We start from the raw sequence: 26,278 nt of genomic DNA on the forward strand, positions 1-26,278 counted from the left end.
CTGAGACGGTCAGAAACATGGGTTCTGACTTGGATTGGGAAAATTTGAATGACATTCAGAGCCTTCCGACCAACATCATAATGAGGCTCAAAGATGGGATGGTGCACCCACAGAAAAAGTCAGCAAATCTTCAAGTATGTGTCTAGAAAAATTATTCTTTTATTTTCTTCCACAAACAAAAGATACACTCTAGGCGTTTCGTTCAATATATATTGAACTTCATCAGGGCTGGGAATAATACATAGAAAACAAATATAAATAAACATATATCTGTGCAGTATATTAATAACTAACATATACACAGTCATTAACATGATTACATATTTCAAATATATCTTAATACAAAAAATATGCATGACATAATATTACCACACAAAAGCATAAAAAAAACAACAGTTAGCATTTTTTTTCCCAGATCTCACCCACACCATCAAGGAGGTCTGCAAGACATCTTACTCAATGAAGGGAGGAACAACATCTAATTTGATTGAATTAAGGTTATTATGTACATTCCACATGTCCCAGATTCATAAGTGACCACTGTTCAAAGGGATAAACACATCAAACACCTATGGATACAGCGTGTATCAGATACCCTTATTAGGTGAAAAATCTTGTTGGAACAGGCTCAATGAGCACCGGTGTTTAGAATATGTATATTCAGACCCTTTAAACAGTGGATCCATGTGGGTTGATACTCACAATCCCTATCGCCACCACATGTGTATGGACATAGAGAAGTATAAAAAATCAATTAAACTTCTTAACATGCTCAGATTTTCTCAACCATCATTCCTGTGTGACTAATGGGGCAATCAGTTCCCATCTTTATATTTGATTTCCGGACGTAGTTTCCAATTGGTCCTTCTTGTATGTGCATGGCGAGCATACCTTGGTAATCTTGTCTGCAGTAGCTTTCACTCCTTGAGCTGTTATCTCTAAGGTATAGTAGGCCACCGTTGGCATGTACATTCAATTTTTGTGGGGAATCTGGAGTATGCTTACTATGGTGACTGCTATTAGCAGGGCCCCTCTGGTTGGTTCTACGTAATGCTTGGTTAGTATGAATATTGTCCACAACATAAGTCATCAGACAGGGGTGGTGCGAGCTCTATGAATTGATTAGGAAGCATCACTCATGGTGGGGCATTGTTATTTACCATTCTGCTGCAGGAGTTCTACATGTCAAGATGGGATAATAGGATAATATATGCAAATCATCTTCTTGATGTGTATTTGGTTTCTTTGCCCCCAGGTCCATGTCAGTTGGCAAATAAGTGTTGACAGTGATGCCATTTTCTTACTGCCCATCCTTACTATGAGTTTTAATTCGGTATTATTATTCTTTAAGACATGGCCACTCATGTGGTCACTAGTACGGTGGCTTGTACCAGACACAACTGTGTTTGTGGAAAGTATACAAAGGGCGGTGACACCTTCCTTTTATTCCTACAGGCTTCTGAAAGAGCTGATGCGTGGGCAGGCCCTTCCTAACTTAGTAAATATGTGAAATGTTCTTTTTAATTGCAGACTTGCACTGATTTGTTCAGCAATTGTGACTCCCTAAATCAATATTAAACTGCTTGTCAGGTAAAAATGAGCAATACAGTGTCAGATGATATTATGCCAGATAGTCTTTTTTAATAGATTTAAAAATAAATTAATCAAAAACATACTTTTCACCTCTCCAACGGCACAGTCGACCAGTGCTGCAAAATATGTTGATGGACAAGCCACACATTACGACCTCCATAAAAGATTCCACGAAAGCGGCAGGCAAAACAGGCGTGGCTACCTGTTTCATGTCTACAGGTGCAATCGTGTGACTATTTTCATTATCGTCTGTGTCATATTCATCAGGTACACTTACATTGTGTACTACAGCTACATAACAAACACTTTAAGACAGAACCTGTCCTCATGCACTGCTAAATTTCCAGTCGTCGATGGGTGCTCTCACATTTTGATTATACACTCTCATGGCATATGTTTGACCTTCTTCACTGCACAGATGTAAGATGAACATTGTGCGCGTGTGCTTTAACTCGAATAAAAATGACCTGAATTGAAAGATGATGCATGCCTACTTTTTATTTAACAATGGGAACAATATCACATGGATCGAAAAGTAGTAGCTTTCATTCTGTGCATTATTTATGACTTTGCCTTTTGAGCACTCTCCAGCAGCAATGCTTTGTTTCATTAAAAACACCTATGACTACGGAAATATGTCCTAGAAGCAGGAAGATGAAAAGTAATAAATAAAAGTGGGTATTATTGAATAGAAAATGAGAAATGTCAATAGCCTTCAATAACTATGCAATTCTAAAGACAACATAAAAATTAGATACAAAGGAAGTATTTTTCAATTTTTAGGTCCTGCCTGACAGGCTTAGCTATTTGATAGGCTCTTGTAATCAAAAAGATGGGAAAACAATACATATACTTGCACATATATGGTGTGCTTCGGGCCAGCCCTCTCAGTCATTGAACTGCTACGCTCTCATTCACATGTTGCTTCTGTCTACTCCAGGATATAGCATGGGACAATGGGTCATCCCTCTTCAGTTATTGGCTCTCTTGCAATGTGAGTGACGGCTTTTTTTTTACCCTAATCACAATTGCATCAACTTTTAAATGACTGCCCTTGAGTGATCCTTTTAGTTGTTCATTTTTTTCCACCCATTGATGTATCCTTTTTAGTGCCAGCGTCTAGGGTTATGCTGGATTAGGTAAAGAAGCTCCAACATTGTGTAGCTGCAGGGTACCCATGTACCCCTGCTTCGTCATGATGGTTTGCTAGCGTTGGATCATTATTTACCTACACATCAAAGAATGACCAACATGGGCATTCTCACTGAACATATCACATAAATGCCTGTTATGCGTGAGTCCAAATTGTGAGAGAGATTTTCTAATACAATAACATCTTTGGTATTAATGTGGACTTAATACAAATTCCAATGATAATCATATTTTCTAAGTCATCGTATAAGAAGTAGTATACATTTTTTGAAAATGAATATGTTTCAAATTTCTTAGAAAGTAATCTGGGTACAGCAACATACGTGAACACTCCAATTGTAGGTTTCAGTTACTCAGCCAAGGAATAAGCATTTAATACATTCAAAGATGGGGGCCACTGTACACCTTGAGAGGTTGAACCCGGGGTTGCTGGAAATCACATCGGACGAACACATCTTCAATCATACTCACTATCTTTATGGGCCACCCACCCTTCCGCTGATTTTCCTCCTGCAATTGATAATTCGAATAATTTAAAAAAATTAGGAGCACTTACCAGTCTTTAAACTACTGTTTTGAAGTATTAAAGGCCACAGAAGTAGCTTCTATGCAGGTTAGAGTGTGCGTGCTGCCTTTCCTCCTTTTATTATTTTTTTAGTTTGAGTTTATTAAGAACAACAAGAAAAACTAAGTGAACAGCAAAACAATAAATTATGAAACAAAAGAAAATATGAGAATTATAATTATCATGCTGTGTGAAAAAGTAACATGAGCAGTATAAACAATAAGAGGGAAGGGGCAAGGGAAGGGGGAGGGAACATTATACAATGACTTTATAATGTTAAGAATGAAAAGAGTCAGTAATAATATTAAACACTGTAAGCATGATATTAAACATCATGAAATGATAAAGCATAAAATCTAATAGCATAAATAACATCTAATGAAACTAAAGAGATGACAACAAGGTGGAATTAAGGAGGTTTCAGTACATCATTTGATACATTAGTAACTTCAGGATCAGAGGAGGCGGACAAGCATAAATCCGTAGTTAATGGGAGCCATACGAGATCCCTCTTGATCGCCAGAGATATAGGAGAAACATTTTTATTTTTATTTTATTTATTTTATTTCATTTATAGGGCGCACAGCTACCCAACAAAGGGTTTCCCGGCGCAACAGATCCCGATATGATACGCTATGGCATGCGCTTTTATAGAAAGATCGTTGTGTCCAAAAGATGACAAACCAGCGTGAGGAGACAAATAATAAAACGTTCGAGTGTTCCCATTCAAAGTGCCCGATTGGACACAACGATCTTTCTATAAAACTCACTTGGCATTTCTGTTTTTTTACTGATTATCGTTTGCCCTCTACTCTTTTAACTTAGGACACGGCACGTTTTGTTTCCATTTCCAAACTCCATTAATCATAACGTCCAGCACTTTTCTACTGCATGATTCACCCATTTGAATCTTCATAATTGGTTATCCTTTAGCATCCACGTTTTTTCAGACATTTTATCCATGTACTATGCACATTAGCTTATACAGGCTTTGTATGTCGTTTTTTTAGGCGCTCCCCGATGAAGGACTATTGTCCGAAATGCATTGGAGCAAATATGTGGGACAATATGTGAAAACATTAATGGAATATATTTTCATCACGACAATGTGAATTAACATTATCGATATTGAACACCTTGGAATAAAACAAGTTTGTTCAACCACGAACATCATGATGTTTATTTGAAAAGTGAAGGCAAGAATCGCCTCATAGTGTGCCCTAAGGGATGCCATCAGTTTCCTGATCGCACTTCATTTCTTCATTAATTTAATCGTCCATAGGGCAGAGGACGATACCTGGGAGCACCTACCTGAATATATGAACTTTTGGTATTCAGACTCCATTTACTTTGATCTGTGCACGGGTCTAAAAAACCTCATAATCTCATTGAACCTATCTACCCACAGACCACGTAGCACGATATAAACCCTGTTTTGAAAATTCTTCAAAATGAATTATGAAGATATTGCACGATCAACAGAAGCCAGAGCAGACACCTTTGCCTACGGCATTGAGGAAGCAAGCAAAATCTATGCTTTAATACAAGACGACATAACGGAACGATCTTCGACAAGGAGTAAAGAGCAGAACGCAAAACAACTGTTGTATATATCTAAAAGAAAAATCAACCAGACCTTACATGCTGCGACTTTAATCAAATATCATAAGACACTACGCATCCCCAGGGGCCTACGAATTGCATTAAAACCTTCTTTATGCAAGAATTCAAAAACATTCTTAGACAAGTGGTATGCCATTCTAAACAAGTGCAGTTTAGATTTAATTCTTTTAATTGTTGAAGAATCATCTAAAATCATCACTGACATAGAAAAAGAAATTGTGGCAACAACGGAAGAACTCAAAAACAACATACCCACAGAAGAGTGGGATGAATTTATAGCTGACATTAAACAACAATTGGACAAACATCATAACGAGATTAATGAACGAAAAATTAGGAAATTCAGGCGTGACACGCTTGATTATAAATTGGACGAAGTGTACACCTGGGCGGAAGTCTACGCCCAAAGACGGAGATCTCGGCCATACACCCAAAATACTGATACATCCTCATCAGAAGGAGAGCCCTCTGAGCGCCAACGAAGAACAGGACACCCAAATGTTCGAACTCAAGGACCACGCCAAACCTCGAGTACTGAGGAGACCACATCAAGCACTTTAACTGAATCGACGACGACTCCTTTTTTAGAACAGGTCACGGAACAAGACGACCCAGGAGGAGCAAAACAAAAAAGCATTCCACAAACAAGGAGTGCAACCCTACCGAAGGAAAAAGAAAGGAAAAAGAAATAAACAGCGATAATCAATTGGTCATCAATATATCTGATTATAACTTCACTTCACAGGATATGAATCTGTTAAAAAAAGGCACTTCATTTGTCCCGTCCAACAAATCCAACCAGTTGGAATTAGAAATCGCGACATTTAAACTGAGCAGGAAACTCAGACTCAGACACTATTTCGATAACATAATCAACCTACAAGGTCAAAAAAAAGAAGATCCATTGATGGGATTAAAAATATCTAGCACTTTTCAGGCTCCGGTAAGCCACAAAACCATTGATCTTTTTGAACAACTGATCAAAAAAGACTTGATGTCCATTAATTATTACAAGAATTCTCACAAAAACATCACTCAAAAAGATCTTGACCGATTGAAATCCATTGCTCAAAATGATGAGATTATTTGTACAAAAGCTGACAAAGGTGGAGCCTTGGTGGTGATGAACGCCTCAATGTATCACAATAAGTTACAAGAACACATTACTGACGAAACAGTCTACATGAAACTGCCTAACAACCCCACTCAACAATTCGCCACAGAACTAAAAACTATCATTGAGAGAGCTTTCACTTCAGGTGTTATAGATCAAAGAGTCAAGAATTTTTTAACACCATTGCATCCTAAAAGTCCATTCATTTACGCTATGCCAAAGATTCACAAAGACCTCATGAATCCGCCAATCCGCCCCATAGTGTCTACACGTGGAAGTTTCCATGAACCTGTGGGTCAATATCTGGACCGTAAGTTACAACCAACTGTCCAATCTTTAACAAGCTACATTAAGGACACCACCGACTTTTTAGACAAACTACAAGCTTTGGAAATATACCCTGATGAAACGTTATGGTTGTGCACAGCGGACGTTAGTGCACTATACACTTCTATCCCACACTCAGGAGGCATTGATGCCATAGAACAAGCAATTTTGCATCTGGATTTAGATGAAAACGAAAAAAATTTTTTAATGGAATTAATGACTTTCACCCTTTATCACAGTTATTTTAAACATCAAAATGACTGGTATTTGCAACTCGTGGGCACCAGTATGGGCAATTGCGCAGCTCCAGTCTACGCCAACATTTACATGGGAGATTTCGAGCAAGCTAACATCTGGTCCAAGCCAGAATGGATGGACAATTTAAAAATGTACGTACGATACATTGATGATCTGTTTATCCTTTGGAGAAATACCAGTGAAAGTTTAGAAATAGCTCTCCAAACCTTAAATCACGTCAATGACAGAATCAAATTTACATGGAACATTCAATCTCAGACCATCACGTTCTTAGATGTTCAAATAACATTCAAAGACAACCAGCTAACTACAGACATCTTCAGGAAACCCACAGACCGGAATAATACTCTTCACTACACCAGTTTTCATCCTCCATCTCTGAAAAACCACTTACCTAGGTCTCAATTACTTAGAGTCAAGCGCATTACCTCAGACCCCATTATTGCTGAAACTCGCATCAATGAAATGACCGAAAGATTCCGCACGAGAGGATATGCCAACAAAATTTTGGAATCCGCCAAAGAACATGTACAACCGATGAATCGTCAAGAGATGCTCAGCAAACCCAGACAAAAACCAAAAATGGACCGCATGGTCGTAGTGGCGAAATTCTCTAATGTCAGTACCATTTATAAGAACATTGTACTCAAACATTGGCCACTTTTACAACTAGAGCCTGACTTTAATGACATATTCAAATCTCCACCAATGTTTGCTTACACCAGGGGGAGAAATTTAGGAGAAATTCTCAAACAACCTAAAAAACCGGCACATCAACACCGCGGCACGAGACCATGCAACAATTGCAACAATTGTAACAATGTAATATCAGGCACTGTTATAACACATCCCATGAAAGGATACAAAATCCATCTACAAGTAACGGCTACATGTGATACCAGTAACTGCATTTACCTTTTAAAATGTCCGTGTGGAAAGACTTATGTAGGCAAAACCGAGAGAAAAATGAAAACTCGCCTAAATGAACATAAATCCAATATCCGCACCGCCAATGAGAAGTCTACAGTAGCCAGTCATTTCAATGAAATGAAACATGCCATTTCTCAGCTGAAATACACGATTTTGGAAACCGTTGACAAAATTGAGGGAAGAGACAATAACAAACATTTACTTCAAAGGGAAAATTATTGGCTTTACAGATTACAGTCCATGAAACCTTTTGGTCTCAATGAACGAATTGAATTTTCGTGCTATCTTTAAAGATGATTGCACGGACACAACCCCTGTGGGTTGACCAGTTCTGCACATTCTCCTTGTCAATTGCCTGTATACTTGTAAATATATCTGTACGTTTACTTCTATGTGTATTTAGGACCTACCCTGGTTTTGACTTTGTTTAGATTCATTTATATATTTTTACCCGTTTTTATTTCAATTCACCTCACTTATTTTATTTTATTCCATTCACTTTATTTTTCAGTTCATTTTTTCAACCTAGATTCGTTCTTGCCCTCACGAGTCTTTTTTCTAACTTCATGCGCATCACGTGACCGCCCGAACAGTGTTCTTCAAACACTTCCGCGTTTATCGCGGTAACACACCACGGAGTATCCGAACCGTCGTGTACGCAACCCACCGCCACCGGTAAGCTCTACGAGCATTTTTTGCACAACTCTAATCGGGCACTTTGAATGGGAACACTCGAACGTTTTATTATTTGTCTCCTCACGCTGGTTTGTCATCTTTTGGACACAACGATCTTTCTATAAAACTCACTTGGCATTTCTGTTTTTTTACTGATTATCGTTTGCCCTCTACTCTTTTAACTTAGGACACGGCACGTTTTGTTTCCATTTCCAAACTCCATTAATCATAACGTCCACCACTTTTCTACTGCATGATTCACCCATTTGAATCTTCATAATTGGTTATCCTTTAGCATCCACGTTTTTTCAGACATTTTATCCATGTACTATGCACATTAGCTTATACAGGCTTTGTATGTCGTTTTTTTAGGCGCTCCCCGATGAAGGACTATTGTCCGAAATGCATTGGAGCAAATATGTGGAACAATATGTGAAAACATTAATGGAATATATTTTCATCACGACAATGTGAATTAACATTATCGATATTGAACACCTTGGAATAAAACAAGTTTGTTCAACCACGAACATCATGATGTTTATTTGAAAAGTGAAGGCAAGAATCGCCTCATAGTGTGCCCTAAGGGATGCCATCAGTTTCCTGATCGCACTTCATTTCTACAATATAGAAGAATGTCATCAGTGTAAACAGACATCTTAACCTGACCAAATTGGAAGCCTGGGATGCTAGCATCTTCTCTGATTTTAGAAATAAAAGGTTCCAAAGCAATGACAAACAATACAGTAGACAAAGGACGCCATTGTCATACTCCTCTACGTAAAGGAAAATAATTAGAGATGTTACCATTAGCAAAAATTGAGGCTTTGGAACCAGAATACAATAGAGAAGTCAGAGCAATTGATTTAATGGGAAATTCCCATCCAAATCTATCCAGATGCCTTTTCTGCGTCCAAAGAAATAGCAGCAATAGGATGATCTAAAGATGAGGCCTTGCTGAGGACATCAAAAAAAGACTTGAGAGTCATAAGAAGCTAGACGTCCTTTAACAAATCTGGATGGTTAAGGTTTTATAAGATCAGGCAAAACAGGGTCATTGTGCAACGCCAAAATAGTAGCAAAAATCTTGTAGTCAGTATTGAGGAAAGGTCTTTATTATCTTTTGGAATGGAGAAAATCATGGCTTCTTGGAAAGTGCCCTAAGAAGAACCATTATTAATGAATGATTTCATTTAAAGTAAAAGATTGGGAAGGAGGAGATTTGCAAGGTGGTCCTAAAATTCGACAGTGAAGCCATCAGGCCAAGGAGCCTTTCCTTGCTGTACCACTGAGACTGCCTGAGTGATTTTTACTAAGAAAATCTCAGTTCCCAATTAGTCAAAATCAGTAAGGGGGTGGAAGGAGAAGCAATGGATTGAAAATAAGATGATAGATCTGATTGCTCTGCTTATATTTCTGGAGAACATTCATTTTTAGAAATAGAAACAACATCATTTAAAATATCATTTTCTTTGAAAAGAGAGCTTGTAAAGATTCTATTCTAGGTCTGTCTTTTCTAATTTTTTGATAATTAGCTAATCATTTCCCCATCTTATTCTGGCCTCTATAACATCAAGTGCTACTTTCCAGTAAATAAGAAGAAGCAGCATCTGTAGATAATCTATTAAAAGTGAGTTTAGTGTCAATTTTTATTTATTTATTTATTTATTTGTTAAGCTTATAATGCGCGCAGGTACCCAACAAGGGTTTCCCGGCGCCAAGACGTAGCACAATGGTAAGGCATAGAACCTGGCAGGAGCTGTTATTGATCAAACAGCCAGGTTTAGATGTTTTTGGGGAACCTCGAGTAGTTTACCTCCTTGCGTATATAGGGGGGTAGTTTATTCCAGAGAGATAGACCTAAGTGTGAGAATGATTTGCCTCCCATTCTTGATAGTTTGAACCTAGGCATACAAAAATTGGCTGCAGATTGTGACCGTAGGCTACGCTTAGGTGTGTAAGGTTGGACTAAAGCTTGAAGATATATAGGCGCTGTGGCCGCTTTTATCCTGAACATGAAGCTCAGGGCTTTGAACTTGATACGGTTCTCCACCCTGAGCCAATGTAGGTCTCCCAGATGAGCCGAGATGCTGGCGGTTTTTGGGATTTTACACAGCAGCCTAGCAGCTGAGTTCTGGACTAGTTGCAGTCTCTGCACTATAGCTTTATTTGAACCCAGGTACAGGATGTCGCCGTAGTCAAACCGGGATGTAATGAGGGCATTGACTATGGTTTTTTGGGTGGAAATGGGCAGCATCCAGAGAATTTTTCTAAGCCATTTCAATATGGTAAAACATAAGGTGATTGAGAAATACGTGCACTACTCCATTACTAGCTTTGTTGAGAACAACAACTTGCTTCACGATTCTCAATCCGGTTTCCGTGCGAATTACAGCACGGAGACAGCCTTGCTTGAGATCTCTGATGCCATTCGTGGAACTCTGGATGGTGGAGGGAAAGCGATTTTGGTCATGTTGAACTTGTCGGCGGCGTTCGACACCGTCCCTCATGTCGGTCTCCTTTCAAGACTATGGAAGATCGTTTTGCGGGGGACGGTGTTGGATTGGTTTAAGTCATTTCTTACCAACCGCCGACAAGTGGTCTGGGCACCTCCGTTTTCCGCGGAAATGCCTCCGCTGGAGGTAGGGGTCCCGCAAGGGTCCATTCTTAGCCCCTGCCTCTTTAACATCTATATGTCCCCTCTGGCGGAGGTAGCGGAATCTTTTGGTGCCCAGATCATATCCAATGCTGATGACACCCAGCTACTTTTCACGTGTAACAGGGGTGAAGACTTTGACGGCGATCAGATTAGGGAGTGCTTGGAAGCCGTGTTTGAGTGGTTTCAGAGACACAGTCTAAAATGCAACTCTGATAAGTTGCTTTTCTTCGGTTTGCCCGCCTAATCCTGAGTGGAGGTCCTGGTGGCCACAGGACATGGCGCCGCCTATGGAAACCTCATTAAAAATTAAGAACCTGGACATTTTATGCGATGTAGATCTTTCTTTTAGACCCCAGGTCATAGGACTGACCGGAAAGTGTTTTGGTCTGTTGAAGATGATGCGGAAATTTCTCCCACTAATATCTCTTCAACACAAAAAAATCATAGTCCAAGCCATGACAGGGTCTCGGCTTGATTATGCGAACGCCCTTTACCTGGGCCTCCCTAAATACCTTTTAACTCGTTTGCAGGCTGTGCAAAATGCAGCCGCTAGAGCAATCTTCGGACTGCCACGAAGGGCGCATGCGTCGGAGCTGCTTGAGAAACTCCACTGGCTTCCAATTGCCAAGAGAGTCACCTTTAAGATCTTGACTCTGACTTTTAAGGCCCTCCATCACATTGGCCCTAAATATCTTCGGAAACAGATGGCTTTCTATGTTCCAAAGAGGTCTTTGAGATCCGCGCAACTAGCTAAAGCCACTGTTCCCTTAATCAAGCGTGCCCGTATAAGAGGCCGCTCCTTCCGTTATCTGGCCTCTCGCAGTTGGAATGAGCTTCCTTTTGCGCTGCGATCGTTGTCCAATCTGCTTGCCTTTCGTAAGGATCTAAAGACGTGGCTTTTTGCCCAGTAAATCCTGTACCACCTGAGCAGGGTACTGTGTTATGTATCTTCTTCGGATTTTCTCTTTGCCAAAGCGCCGGGACACTCTTGGGAGTAGCCGCGTGCTATAGAAGAGCTATTTTAACATAACATAACATAACATAAGGCTGCCACCTTGCCGGAATGCTGTTTCATGGAGAGAGTACTGTCCATGATGAACCCTAGGTTGCGAACCTGGGTGGTAGGTACCGGGAGATTTCCCATTTGGTAGGCCAGTGGGAAGAGTTCCACAGGTCTTTCTGTTTTCCCAATATGAGGACCTCCGTCTTGTCTCCATTTTTTTCAACTGGTTGCTTGTCATCCAGTCGAATATATCACTGAGACCTTGTTTGAGATGAGAAGGAGATAGTGGGCTGGATTCCGAGAGAGAAAAGATGATTGTGAATCATCCGCGTAGGCCATTAAGGTAAGTCCTACTTTGTCAGCCAGGTCAGCCAGAGGCTTGACATACAGATTAAAAAATAGCGGGCTCAGAATTGAGCCCTGGGGCACTGAAATGTCCTGAGCAAGCTGAGGCTGATATAATTTGGGACGTCCTGTGTTCTAAGAAAGAACTAATCCACTTTAGTGCTTCACCGCGAATCCCAATGTTTTCCAATGTGGTTAACAGCCTTTCGTGTGAAATGGTGTCAAAGGCAGCACTCAGGTCTAATAAAATGAGGGCTACCGTTTGACCATCATCAAGGAGTTTCCGAATTTGTTCGGTGACTCCCAACAGTGCTGTTTCCGTGGAAAACCCGGCTCGAAAACCTGATTGTGATGGGTGAAGGAGATTGTTCTCTTCCGTAAAGTGAGTTAGGACCGAGTGGACATGTCTTTCCAATATTTTTGAGAAAACAGGGAGAAGTGATATAGGTCTGTAATTGGACAGTGTTTCAGGATCTGCTGTTGGTTTTTTTAGTAGAGGGTTTATCATTGCGTGTTTCCACAGCGTAGGAACCGTAGAATGTACAAAGGAGGAATTTAAAGTGTCTAGTATTATCTCCAAAAAAGGAGTGTCCAGTTCCTTTAGTACATTAATAGGGATTGGGTCACTAGGAGATAAGATTTTTCAGGGAAGATCTATCATTAGAATGATAGTGAGTGTATTCTAATTGTTTTTTGTGGTGTCCCAAATCATTATGAAAGAAGATTCCAGGGTTGAATTGATGGTGAAGAATTCAGAGGTGAAAGAACTGCATTGTTTGGTAAATTGTGGGTCTAGAATTAAGGACGTATTAAAACGCCATCTACGTGAATGTAGTGAAAAGAGTATAAGGTCAATGTCAACATGAACTGGAGCATGATCCGATATTTAAATCAAACCTATTTCAGACTGAAGAACGTGTTGAGCCTGGGATTTGCTGAGAAAAAGGTAATCAATACGGGATTGTGAGTGGTGTGGAGCTGAATAAAAACTGTATTCGCCTAGGTCTGGATTGCAAAGTCGCCAAAAATCAACTAACAATTTACTTTTTATTGTGGAAACAAATTGTGAGTACATTCTAGTATGGACAAACTTAACTGTCAAGTGTTATTACAGTCGCCATCAAATATAATATAATCATTATTATTTAAAAGCAATTTATCAGAGAAAACCTTTTCAAAAGAGACTGGACCATAAACATCAAAGATTACTAACAGTATATTATAAATAAGGATTTTAACAATAACAGCCTTCAGGATCTAATTCCTGGTGAACAATTGAAATAAGTAGTTTTTTATGACAGAGGATCGGAACCCATTGTCCTTCCCCAAAGCAGGGAGGAAAGCCTACCCAATATTTCTTCAATTTGGAAGCTTCAAGCTCAGAGAGATGTGATTCCTGAAGCAATGCAACATCACTTTTTAGTTTAGCTAAGTGCGATAACACCTTTTGACTTTTAATAGGGTTACCTAACCCTTTAATATTCGAAGAAGTAACCCGGAATGGAACATGAAATGAATAACATGAACCATCAATATGCCTACAGTAGTAAAGTTAAGAACAGGATGAAACAGATATGAAAGGAAAAAGGGACAGAAATAGTGTTTCTGTTTGATAAGAAGAGGAAGGAAAAGGGGAATGATGAAATAGGTAATGAGAAAGAGAAATAGGTAGAAGAGAGCCATATAAGGAAATACCAAGAAAGGGGAATCAAAACAAAAGATAAAAAGACAGTACAAGTTATACAAATGACGATTGAAAAACATACCGACAAAATAAAAAAACGAAGTGAAAGTGGTGACACTAGAAGACAATGACATCAACATTCGGACTTTATCGAATGTCAGGGCAGCCTTAAATAGAGTACTGATATCAACATACAGAGGAGACCATGTGGGAAACCCGGAACGAAAGACTCACCTATATTAGGGAGAAAAAAGAAATATAAATACAAAACACTTCAAAATTTCAATAAGAGTAAGACAAAAACTTAGTAAATGATATTGAATTTAGAACAGCAAGAAAAAACAAAACTATAATTAAGTACACTTTGAAGTATTCATGACATCTGCTCCGTGCTGTGGAAGAAAATCCTGTAATGCAGCCGTTTCCTCACATGTGGTCATCTTTTCTTTGTAATTAACTTTAACAAGGTAAGGGTACATTAGACCATATCTAACATTTATAGTTCTTATTTGAGGATGAAGATCAAGGGATTTTTTCCATTGCTCTGCAGCGGCCTTATCAACATCCTGAGAGAAGAACAAACTATTACCTTTCCCAAAAGATTTGTTTTTTATGTTTGACAGCTGACATGACTTGTAGCAGGTTAGTATATTGCAGGAAAAATAAGATGATACCAAGTAGTTTAGAGGAGACCTTAGGACCGAGTCTATGAGCCCATTGAATGTTGAGTGGAGCAGTATTAGGCATATTCAAAAGCTTAGGCAAAAAGGTTAGAATATAAACTGTCGCATTGGAACCTTCTATATTTTCAGGGAGTCCATAAATATGAAGGTTGTTCCTGCGGTTTCGGTTTTCCAAATCCTCAATGTGTTTCTTGAGAAGAGAGTTGCACAATGAGGAGTAGAAAATCACAGCTCTAGAGACTAAAGCGCATAAGTATAAATTCTCAAATATAAAAAATGAGAGAGACTCTGACAACACTTAGTGAAACCTGTTGATGTAGGAAATAGTTCCTAATGACGGAGCACAGAAGTAGTAGGAAAACACACTGAAGGCATAGCTCATCACCACAGGAAAAGCTAGTGAAATTGGACCAAAGTTGAGGAGGGTATTTGAGACCAGTGAATATAAGCCTTACATATAGCTCCCAAAGACTTAAACTTAATAGCAAGGTTGGTATAGTCACTGCATATGTAGGGCTAGCCTAAAAATGCCTCCACTCCAACTCTGGGTCAAAGAAAGTAATGCTTATGAGGCCAAAATGCAGAAATGTTAGGTGAAAGCTACTGCAGTTACATCCAGAAACATTTGACACAGCAGACCCTCCCAGAGAGCTACAGAGCATACATATGGAATGGGTAAGGGCAGTAACAGCAGATCACAATGTGCTCAATAGATATTTGAAGAACATGCTAATAATTGCTGTAAGGAGCAGCGACAAATTCATGAGCCATACAAGTTTCAGATCATAAGCATCCCAGCAATTCATCAAATGCGTAACACAACATTCCCAAAGACAGAGATGAACGTCGCCATTTTATAAAAGCAAATACAAATTGAAGAATAATGGAAAGTCACTCTTGGATACCTTTTGGTTCACCAGTACATCAGTGTACCCCCACCGCTAGAAAATTCCTTGACAAATGTGAAGGAATTAATTGGCCAAGAGTACCTCAAGAATTAGGAAGAAATGGCGTGTTGCTCCTGCTGGGAGTAGATCAAGTGCTGCCATTTTGTTTAACCGGTCATCAGAGAAAAATAAATCTCATTACTTGTTCTCAGTCCCACTAAGGTGCGGCAGTCACACCATCTGGAACAGCACACTTTTAGCAGCTCAGTTAATGTTGAAATGGGTACATACAGTCAACCATTATGGTTGGCATGCTGGAGGCTCTACGGCGCTCAAAGCCCAGGCGCCATCTTGTTTGCACTTCAAGCCACTTGCCTTTCCTCCTTTTAACTCACCTGTCACACATAAATCAAAACATCGTACTTCGACAACGCCGCCAACCAAAAGGAGAATATGAAGCTTCCTGACTTGAGCAGGCTAACAGGATCGGAAAGAGGCTGGAGACTCAAGACACATGGAGTTGCTTCTCAGCTTGGTACCAAACACCATAGCATTGTACACGTTTGTGTAAGCTCACTCTTTTTTTGCTGTTGGGGTGGAGAATTCTGTGCACAAAAAGATAAGAAAGGCTTATAGTTTTATAAGCGAACTTCCCTACCCTGACTATAAAATATTAAATTGCAGCTTTGTAAATATCCAAAAAAGAGTAAATTTTACAAATGTGTAAGTTAAACTTTGTGAATCAGGCCCTAAGCATCTGTAAGAATTGGTGCAGGAGATGAAGCACACCTTATGCTTGTCTGAGTTGTTCGGTAGGAACCAGTAAAGTTACTGTATTTTTGTATGAGCTTCAGACTGTAATACATCTTCAGAACTGGTACGCAGTTCTTTTCTGGGGTCACATTCATGACACAACATTTTGTGTTGTCTGGCACACACCAGACACCATTCTTTTAATCTACAATTGCCAGATGTCTTTAAATGAACATATTGTGGGCCAAATCCAGACAGTGACTATACAAAGAGCTGTGTGAAGGAAACAACCTGTCTATGTGGTGCATAGACATTAACTTCTTAAATAAACACTTTTAAGGTATTAACTGATTTGTCCAATCATGAAGATGCATGTGTGGTTGCTGGTCTATGATAAACTGTGGAATTGGGAAGTAGCACAGACCACATCTACCACTCTCAGACTCTTTCATAATGGAAGTTTAAACAGATTCATTGATATGACTGGATGCTTCCGATTATGCATTCACATCTTTGCTTTAAGAAGACAATGTTTAATCTTCACCTCTGTGTCCATAAAAGAATTGAAAATTCTTGTTCACCAGTGTCATACAATTTTAAATTATATCTATATATGTTTTTTATAAACATGTTATTAGGCAGTTCAATAAAGGCATTACAGTAAGTTCCAATTCTTACATTTTAGTCCATAAGGCATAAATAGTGATCTTAACATTCAAGTGTAATGACCATCGTATGGTGAAGGTCCATGAGAGGAATGATTAATTGGAAAATGTGTGGAATTGTCCTTAATATTCCATTGGTCCAGGGTGGAGATTACTTCTTGATGAGAGTAATAAACATGAAAGAGAGAGAAAGGAGAGGACAGATGAGAGGGGGAAAAGAGGGAGGAGGGGGGTTGATAGATCTGGATGGAAGGGGAGAAGGGAAGAAGTGGAAGGGAGGAAGGATGGGGTGGGTTGGAGGGATCAGGAGATATCCCTGAGCTCAAACAGGGCATTTAGTTAGTTGGGTTTTTTGTTTGGATGTAAGTGTCAAGCGGGGACCATAGTAGTCTTGACTTATCATTGAGCTGCAAATTTTGCGTAATCTAAACATTTCTCCATATGGGATGCTATTAAATAAATGTTTGGGGTGGAAGCTGGGTGTGTGCAGAGTAGAATTACCTGCTTTACCTTTTCCATGCAATCTGGATTCTAATTTGTTGCCCTTGAAATATATCTGTACATCTAAAAATTCTATGGATCAAGCATCAATAGGACAGGTAAACTCAACATTTAGAACATTAAATTAGAGCGATTAAAAACCTCGGAGTGACACTGACTCTTACCTGGCTCCAGTACTTTTTAAAGGACCAATTCTTTCAGGTCTCTGAGGGTACTGTTACCTCAAACCAAAGGCCTCTTAGTTGTGGGTTCCCCCAGGGCTCCTCCCTGAGCCCCACACTTTTTAACCCTGTATGGCGCCTCTGGCAGAGATAGTACTCCCATTTGTCATAAAAATCAATACCTACGCAGATGATGCCCAATTGGTGGTGGCTTTTAACCCCCCTGAGGGTTCATCTTGCACTCTGGACACCTGCCTAGAGGCAGGAGCCGAATGGATGGAAGTATTTCACCTTAAACTAAATGGGGACAAGACCAAACTAATGTTTCTGGGCAAATTTCCTTCACCCTCCTCGGCATTTTCCTGGTCGACTTGTCTAGGCATTATGCCTGCCCCAAAGCACCAGATTAAGAGCTTAGGCATGTGGCTTGACAACACCCTGTGTTTTAATCACCAAGTTACCAAGCTCTCAGCTACATGTTTGGGCCTGATGAGGATGTTAAGGAAAATTCTTCTGATAGTCCCTTGCAGGCACGTAGGATAATGGTGTGAATGTGAACATATAATATCTACCCCATCTGTAAGGACAAACCAGCTGCCCAGGGACCCCAAATAGGTGCCCATACACATTCAGCAGCCCATTCTTGGATGAATCTCACTTCGAAGTTAAGTACAGACTACCCCTTCAGTCTACCAGCTCCCCATAGGACTTGAGCCCAAGCTGGAAACAATGCCTTATTTTCTCCAGTGAAATCATCCAAACCAGATGCACCCTGTAATTCTCATCCCAGACCTGCATGGAATTAAACGACAAATCTTGCTTGGAGCTGTAGCTTTTCATCCCAGAGGCACCCCCATAGCCCTTGCCCCTCGGGCAATGCTGTCCCAGGCCTCTGTTTGGCTTCTCCTTTTCTATTTGGCCTCAATTCTTACAAACCATTCAGTCCACTTTATCATTCTGACAAGTTGGATCTTCAAAGTCGAACTTCTGGACTCCCAACCTGTCTTAACAGTAGGTATCGATAGCAAGCTTGACAATTTAAATAAAATAATACTAAGTGCACACTCTATCACTAATCTTGCTCAGACTGTTTGCTGCTGCTTCCCTAATATTGACAACTTGTCATCACTTCCAGTTTTTCTCAACACCATTTTAATGGTTTTTAATGGGTTTAAAGCCAGTTAAGGGCAAAGCCAAACTTTGGTTTAAGCAACGTGTCTCAAGCTTCTGAAGCTCTCAACACTCAATCCTTGGATATGTGCACATCTCGTCAATTAGATCCAGCAATGATCATGCAGGATCTCTGCCCCGAACAGCCTGACAGCACCAGTAAAAGCAACATGTCCCAAGCCTCCGAAGTGCTCAACACTCAACCTTTGAACGTGCATATCTTGTCCACAGTCTCCAGCCCTCTGCAACAGGTACACAGTATTTGAACAGCCCGGCAGATATTTCTACCATTGTGGCTCACAATGTAACCCATCCTCTGTGACCTCTAAGCAAGAGGGAAAGCAAGCACTGCTAGAAGCAACAGAAGAAAATCTGTAATAATACTACTAAAGCCACACACAACCTGTTTTTGTTGTTTATTAAAGAGTGCACAGGAAACTATGTGTCCAACAAAGAAGAAAGCTGCTCTAACTACAAAACAAATGTTCAACTACTGGATCAAATTGCTGGCTCAGAGATTGCTTGCTTGCAACCTCATTCACGCGCAACTGCCAGAGGGACAAGACAACTCATGAGCCAATCCAGCTTGTGCATTTAAATCTTCAAGACAAGGGGCCACCAGTCGGGTAGGGTGTGGCCTTGGACACCAAGGGAGCCAGGGTTAGAGCCGAACCCAGGCTGCCTCATCATCACCATGTGCCTTGCATCTAGACTAACTGAGAAAACATCCAAGTCACAATCTTAAGGACCCAGAAGGGTCCTGAATCCACCAACTTTTAGGGCCAATGTATCATCAACCTGATTTGCGATTCTCAAATAGCCATTTTTAAGAAATCGCTATTTGAGAATCAGAAATAGGTATGTATGCACAAAATCACATTTTTTTTGCGATTTCTTAAAATTCCTTAATTGTGATTAGCAAATTGCAAATCGCAATTAGGGAATACATTCCCATTCATTTCTATGGGCCAGGAGGGCAATAGGGCTTGTTGTTGAAAATAGTTCTCCCATGAACTCTGCATTTCTAGCATTAAGTACTGGATTCATATTTCTTCTAATAGGAATTTCTGAAAATTCTAAATCCATGTTGCTATAGTAAAATTGCAACTTACCAGTAACATGGTGCCTAAAAAATGAAAGTGTGTCCTCATGTAACGTAACTGGTGCTCTGTAAAGCGCTCTGATAACTGATTTGGTTCGGTTCAAGTTCGCGCTATATAAAACTCTCTAAAAAAAAAAAAAAAAAAACATAAAACAAGCAAGTTACAACACTACAGGACACTCCATAAGTTAATGGAAAGCGGTGATAGGTCACACCCTTCGAGACAGACGTAGTTAGTTTCATGCAAACATAACAATCACTCACATCCATCATCTCCACATAATGATAAAGGAGTTTAGTGAATACATTTAATGACCAACCACTATTTGATTTATCATTATATTACATGCTTTTTATCCACTTGTGTTAATTCTGTAGTTGTAACAACACTTACTCTCGCACTTACATTTGTATTATTCTGATTATTAGCTATAATTTGGACAGGTATAACAATTTATTTATTTATTTATTTAGTGTTTTCTATAGCGCGAAAATGACCCTACATAGGGTGTCAGGTGGCTTTACAGGAGCATTTCAACAATCCGAAACTTATATATTACAAGGTTTACACCATAAAACCACAAGAAAACGTATATACAAGTCCAGAAATAGTTAATGAGTGGCTTGTGTGAACTTTGAAACAAACATGACAGGTTAATGGACAGACGTTCAGCTGTAAGGATTTATGGGAGAAATGTCCTCATATAAAACGATTTTGCTTCCTTTTTGAATGCTGCGATGGATGGAATTCTTCTAATGTTGGGGGAGAGGGTGTTCCAGATTCTCGGTGCTGCCCTGGAGAACGCTCGGTCATAAGTTATTTTCTTACAGAAACGAGTCGGTTTCAGTAGTAGGTCCGCTTTGCTCCTGGAGGACTGGTTCCCTCCCGAAAGCATGAGTTTCTGAGCAAGGTAGACTGGTGTTTTGTTGTGTATTACTTTATGAGTGATGCATGCCAGCTTGAATTGAATTCTTGCTTCAAAGGGCAGCCATTTGAGAGCTTTCAAGTGAAGGGAGATATGGTCGAAGTTTTTGGATCCCGCTATAAGTCTTGTGGCTGCATTAAGACATGCTTTCAAAGGGGCTGTTGAGATCTTGGAGAGCCCTGCCAAGGTAGTGCAACCATATTTGATCCTTGATATGACCAGTGCTAATATTAATATTGTAATACTTCATAGACTTCATAGACAACATTTAACACAATGTTGTTTTAAGTTAGATTTGAGATGTTCAGTCACTTTTACTTCTTCCATCTTAAAATTTCTCGAGTTAATTCAAAATGTAGTTTCTTTCTAAAAATAAAATACGTAAAATCTTTGTGTGATCCCATACTTCAAAAGCTATCCACTTTAGTTAGCCTTTCTTGTTTCAAAATCTTCTCAATAGAATCCACCTTTTATGCAAACAGGAAAAGTATTTCCTTAAGGTGGTCTTAATTCCCTTTCATCAGACCTTTCAAAATTGTCACTTTTTGATTCTTCATTAGGTCAAGATTTTCAAAATCCTCAAGGATGATGTATGTCCACTCTGGAGCCTTATACTTTCTACTTGGAACCTTCACTCTTTTTGATGTCCTTAATGACCTTCTTCTTGTTTGCTCATGTTCACCCTGACTTGATACCTCATCTACTTGCTCTAGTTCTTTCCCTGTTTTTCTTCTTAGAATGTATCTCAGTCGTTTTATTCCACTTGGCCTGCGATCTTCTTTTTTTAACTCTTTTTGTCTGTACTGCCCTTTCCTCTTCTTCACCTATTTCAAGAGTCCTCTTATTTTCTCTTTCCTTCTGTTTGGTTTGTTCTGAATTCCATAATTTTTCTTCTTCTGTTGTTTGTTTCTGTTCCTGACTTTTTACTCCTAACTGATCTTGATTTGAACTTTTGGCAATAGACTACCCTTCTTCTTTTTCTTGTAGCTGAATTTGATCTGAGTTTTCTGCAATAACTTCTTCTATTTCTGACTGGGCTGAATCTGCGATTCCTGCAACGGATTCTTCTGGACTCTGTTTACTTTGGTCTGGTATTTCAAGTTGAAACTCTCCTCTGGTCTTTACCGCAGTCTCTTCAGTCCCAGTAAATGGTGCCCACATGACTTGACTTGAACTTGACTTGAACTTGGTTGTTCATTGTCAATGCATTCTTCAGAGTCTGTTTCTCTGATTTCTTCGACTTCACAACTCACAGCTTCTGGTTCTTTTCTTTGTTCTACCAGTTGCTGCTCTGGTCGATGAGGTGGACTTGGGACTCTATGAGTATGACTGGCATGGATCCAATTTGGAATCCCAGTATACTTCACTGCTGTTGTTGTGACCAATATGACTTGATGAGGTCCTTTGCACCTGGGTTCCAAGCACGACTTCCTCGTATGCTTCTTTATCATGACCCAATCTCCAGGACATAAATCATGAGCTTGATTTGGCTGTGCTGCGTTTGGATCTTCTCCTACCTGGTGAGACACAGAACGTACCAGATCAGCCAGCCCTTTGCAATAGTCCAATATTAAATCATCAGTAATACTCATCAATTTGTTTCCAGGTATATATTCTTATCTCATAGCTCTTCCCATGAGGATTTCATGTGGATTTAATCATGTTCTTCGATCAGGAATGTTTCTAAGGCTCATCCCCTCTGTAGCCACAATTGGCCCAAATCATGTACAACCCTGAAACGATATTGACTGTCCGTAAATATGGTTACTCTCAAATTTTCCCCAAATTTACAAGGCTTACTCATTTGTCGAATCACTTTTATTCTTTCTGGTGTCACTTTTCTGACTCCTTTCTCTATTTTATGACCAAGGTATTGAACTTCTTGTTTGCAAAATTGCAATTTCTCTGGGGACACCTTGGGTCCTCCTTCCGCCAAATGGTTCATTAAATCTATTGCTCCCTGCTTGATCATTAGCCACAAATACTGGATACCAACCCTTTGTTACTACATCCCTTCTCCATCTTTTCATTTGATCTCCTTGCATGTCAAATGGGTATTTTGGTAAAAACCCTCTATTAATCCTCATGCCACCTATGTATTTCTCATGCTTAAATGCCTCAATTCCAATTCTCCCAAAGCCTCATACTGTGTTAACCTGGGATTTGGTACTTTTTTTCATTTCAAAAGATTTTATTATTTTGAAGGAGCACATAAGGAAATAAGGTACAGACATTAGTGATACCAATGGAATCAGATAACTACAATCAAAATATGAGGCTCAAAAGTAATTCGCAGGAGAAAATATTTCTAATACATCTAGGTCTACTGAAGTCAGATAAATAAGTCAATTGAAGGAGAAAATTAATATACAGCAGACATAACTATCAAAAGTAACACTATCAGATAATAAAATTAGGGGAAACAGGGGAAGAGAAAAGAAGATAGAAAAGAGGAAAAAAGTAGAAAAGAAAGGAAGAGGGAACAGGAAAGCAAGGAGAAAAGAGGACAGAGAAAGGAAGAAGGAAATGAGAGAGAGAAAAAAGGAATTCCAAAGAACTTTCCTAAACAGGAAAAACAGCATTTAATCAGACATATCAAAGGGAAATTGAGCAACCAACCCTTTCAAGGCTAAATCCATGTACAAATCCAAGGCAGACCAAACACCACCAGATATGGAAGGAGAAAGATGAGCGTGATTGACTGAAGTATGAGCACTCCGTAAAAAGGAAACCCAAGCCCACCAAGTATGATAAGAGATTGAAGAGTAAGACTTCCATTCCATGAGAATTACTTTCACTGCAACAGTTAACAACAGGTCTAACAATTGCAATTCCATGGAATCCAAAGGGAGAGGGACCGGGGCAGCTAACGGACCTAAAAGAATTAATGGAAAAGAAAGTTGGAACTGAATACCAAAAATAAGCATAAGATGTGTGTGTATTAGATCCCAAAAGGGTTGGAGAAGGGAGCAACCAAAGAACATATGTTGGAAATCACCAGGTAGCAAACCGCAACTCCAACACAAGTTATCCTCTTTAAGATTCAGCGAATGCAAGCGAATAGGAGTCCAGTGAAGGAGATTCATAGAGAAAAATTTAGATTGCATTAGTGAAGGGGCAATTTTATTACGAAGAGAAAGCTTACCAATAAGCTGCCAAGTGTCTGAAGAGATATGATCCGTAACACTATGATCAAAATGATGCAACCATTTCCGCTGAGCAACAGTTGGGGTAGGTTATAAAGAAGATGATAAGAATTTATAAATCCTAGAAGCTACATGCCCAGATCGTATCCATAGTTGAAAGAGGGTGATTGTGGGGGAAGAAGGATGAAGGCGCACCTTAGCAAGTGCCACTTTTATTTTAAGAAAGGTATAAAAGTCAAAATTAGTTAAAGAAAATTGTCTCGCTAAGGAAGAAAAAGGTAGTGGTTCATTATCAGCATCATAGAGATGTTTAACAAGCGAGATCCCTTTGTTAGCCCAATAAGACACCAGAGAAGTATCAATATTGATTTTGATTCTAGAATTCCGCCAAATAGACGACCATCTAGATTTATGCAATGGAACCGCCACCTTCTTATCAATCATCCGGACCGCAGCAATAGTATCCAGAATAATGGAGCGGGAGAAAGGGATAGAGAGGGTATTCGTAGTTATAAAAGAAGCAGTCGGCAAAGGAGAGGCCAGATTTTGTTCTATTAACAGCCAAGATGGAACATGAATAGAAGGGGAAGAAAACCAGAAAGCGCCTTGAGATGCCAAAAAGGCAATTTGGTATTTCTCCCAGTCAGGAAGATTACAGCCTCCCATGTCAGAAGGTTTACGTAAAAATGTATAGGCAATCCTAGCCCTTTTAACATTCCATAAGAATTTAGAAGTAAGAACATCAATTTCATGAAAGAAGGAAGCAGAAAGTTTTACTGGAAGCATAGAGGAAACAAAATTAATGATAGGTGTAATCGTCATTTTAAGAGTTTGCAGGCAACCCCACCAAGAAATGTGTTTCGGAGACCAGGTTTCCAAAAGACGCCGCACCTTAAGAATAGTTTGAGATTAATTATAAGAGACGGTAGCATAAAGGGAAGAACAAAAATAAATACCCAAATATTTTAATTGTTTAGATTGCCACTTAAAGCCAGCAGAGCCCATATGGTGAGAGAAACAGTACGCATTCAAAGGGAACATCTCAGTCTTATCCTTATTTAAGGTGTATCCAGAAACCCTTGAAAAGAGAGAAATCGTGTCAGAAATAGCAGGGAGGGCCAATGCAATGTCATCAGAGAAAATAAGGACATCATCCGCGTAAGCAGCTGTTTTTATACAATGAGAACCAAAAGAAAAACCTTTAATATCTGGATGGAGGTCAATCAATCTGAGAAGAGGATCAATGGATAATAAAAATAAAAGTGGGGATAGGGGACAACCCTGTCTAGTACCTTGGCGAAGATTAAAAAAAGATGACGTAGCACCATTGACTCTTATGTTAGCTCTAGGGCGGGAGTAAAGAGACATAACCATATGAATGAAGGAGTCCCCAAGATTATGAGCACATAAAATAGCACGCAGGAAAGGCCAAGAAACCTTATCAAAGGCCTTTTCAGCATCTAGTGCCAATGCCGCGGCCGGAAGATTGGAACGTTTAGCTGATCCGAGAATGTGACAGAATGTTCGAATATTATCATGCGCCAGACGACCCTTTACAAATCCCGTTTGAGAGGGATGTACCAGATGAGGAATAAAGGATTCTAAGCGCTTAGCTAAGATTTTAGCAAAAATCTTAGCTTCCATGTTGAGAAGAGATATAGGACGGAGATTTTTGGGGTCGGAATGATCCTTTCCCTCTTTTGGAATCACTACAATGGTAGAATCAGCGGCAGAACCAGAAACAGATCCTTCCCTAATAAAAGCATCAAAGACGGATTGTAATTTGGGTACAATTACAGGAAGAAAGGTCTTATAAAACAGAATAGGGTAGCCATCAGGTCCTGGGGCTTTCCTAGAACGAGTGTCTTTAATTGCAGCAGTAATTTCGTCAGAGGTAATCGGGCCATCCAAAAAGGTACTATCCTCCACTGATATCGATTTTACTGGAATTGTTTTTAAAAATTCTTGACATTGCTCAAAAGAGGCCTGATTAGAGGGAGTATATAAGTTATTATAAAAATCCCGAAATACCTCAAGAATCTCCTCAGTCTGAAATTTTTTATTACCCAAGTGGTCATTAATAGAAGAAATCCGGGAAGATTTACAAGAAGAATCCTGAAATTTTAATGTAGCCGCAAGAATCTTGCCAGCTCGATTTTTTAATAAGAGCTTCTTAGATTTTTGAGCCTGAAGTCTGATATGAGCTCTTCTGGTGACAATAGTATTATACGTATATTTTAATTGTTTAATTGACTGTAGACAGGCTTTATCTTTAGATTGACGAAAACGAGATTCTTGGATTTTAATCTCAACAGCTAAATCTGTTAATTCCTTTTTAATAGCAGCATTTCTCCTT

This window comes from Lissotriton helveticus, chromosome 4_1 (assembly GCF_964261635.1).
Source record: "Lissotriton helveticus chromosome 4_1, aLisHel1.1, whole genome shotgun sequence".
NCBI classification, from domain to species: domain Eukaryota; kingdom Metazoa; phylum Chordata; class Amphibia; order Caudata; family Salamandridae; genus Lissotriton; species Lissotriton helveticus.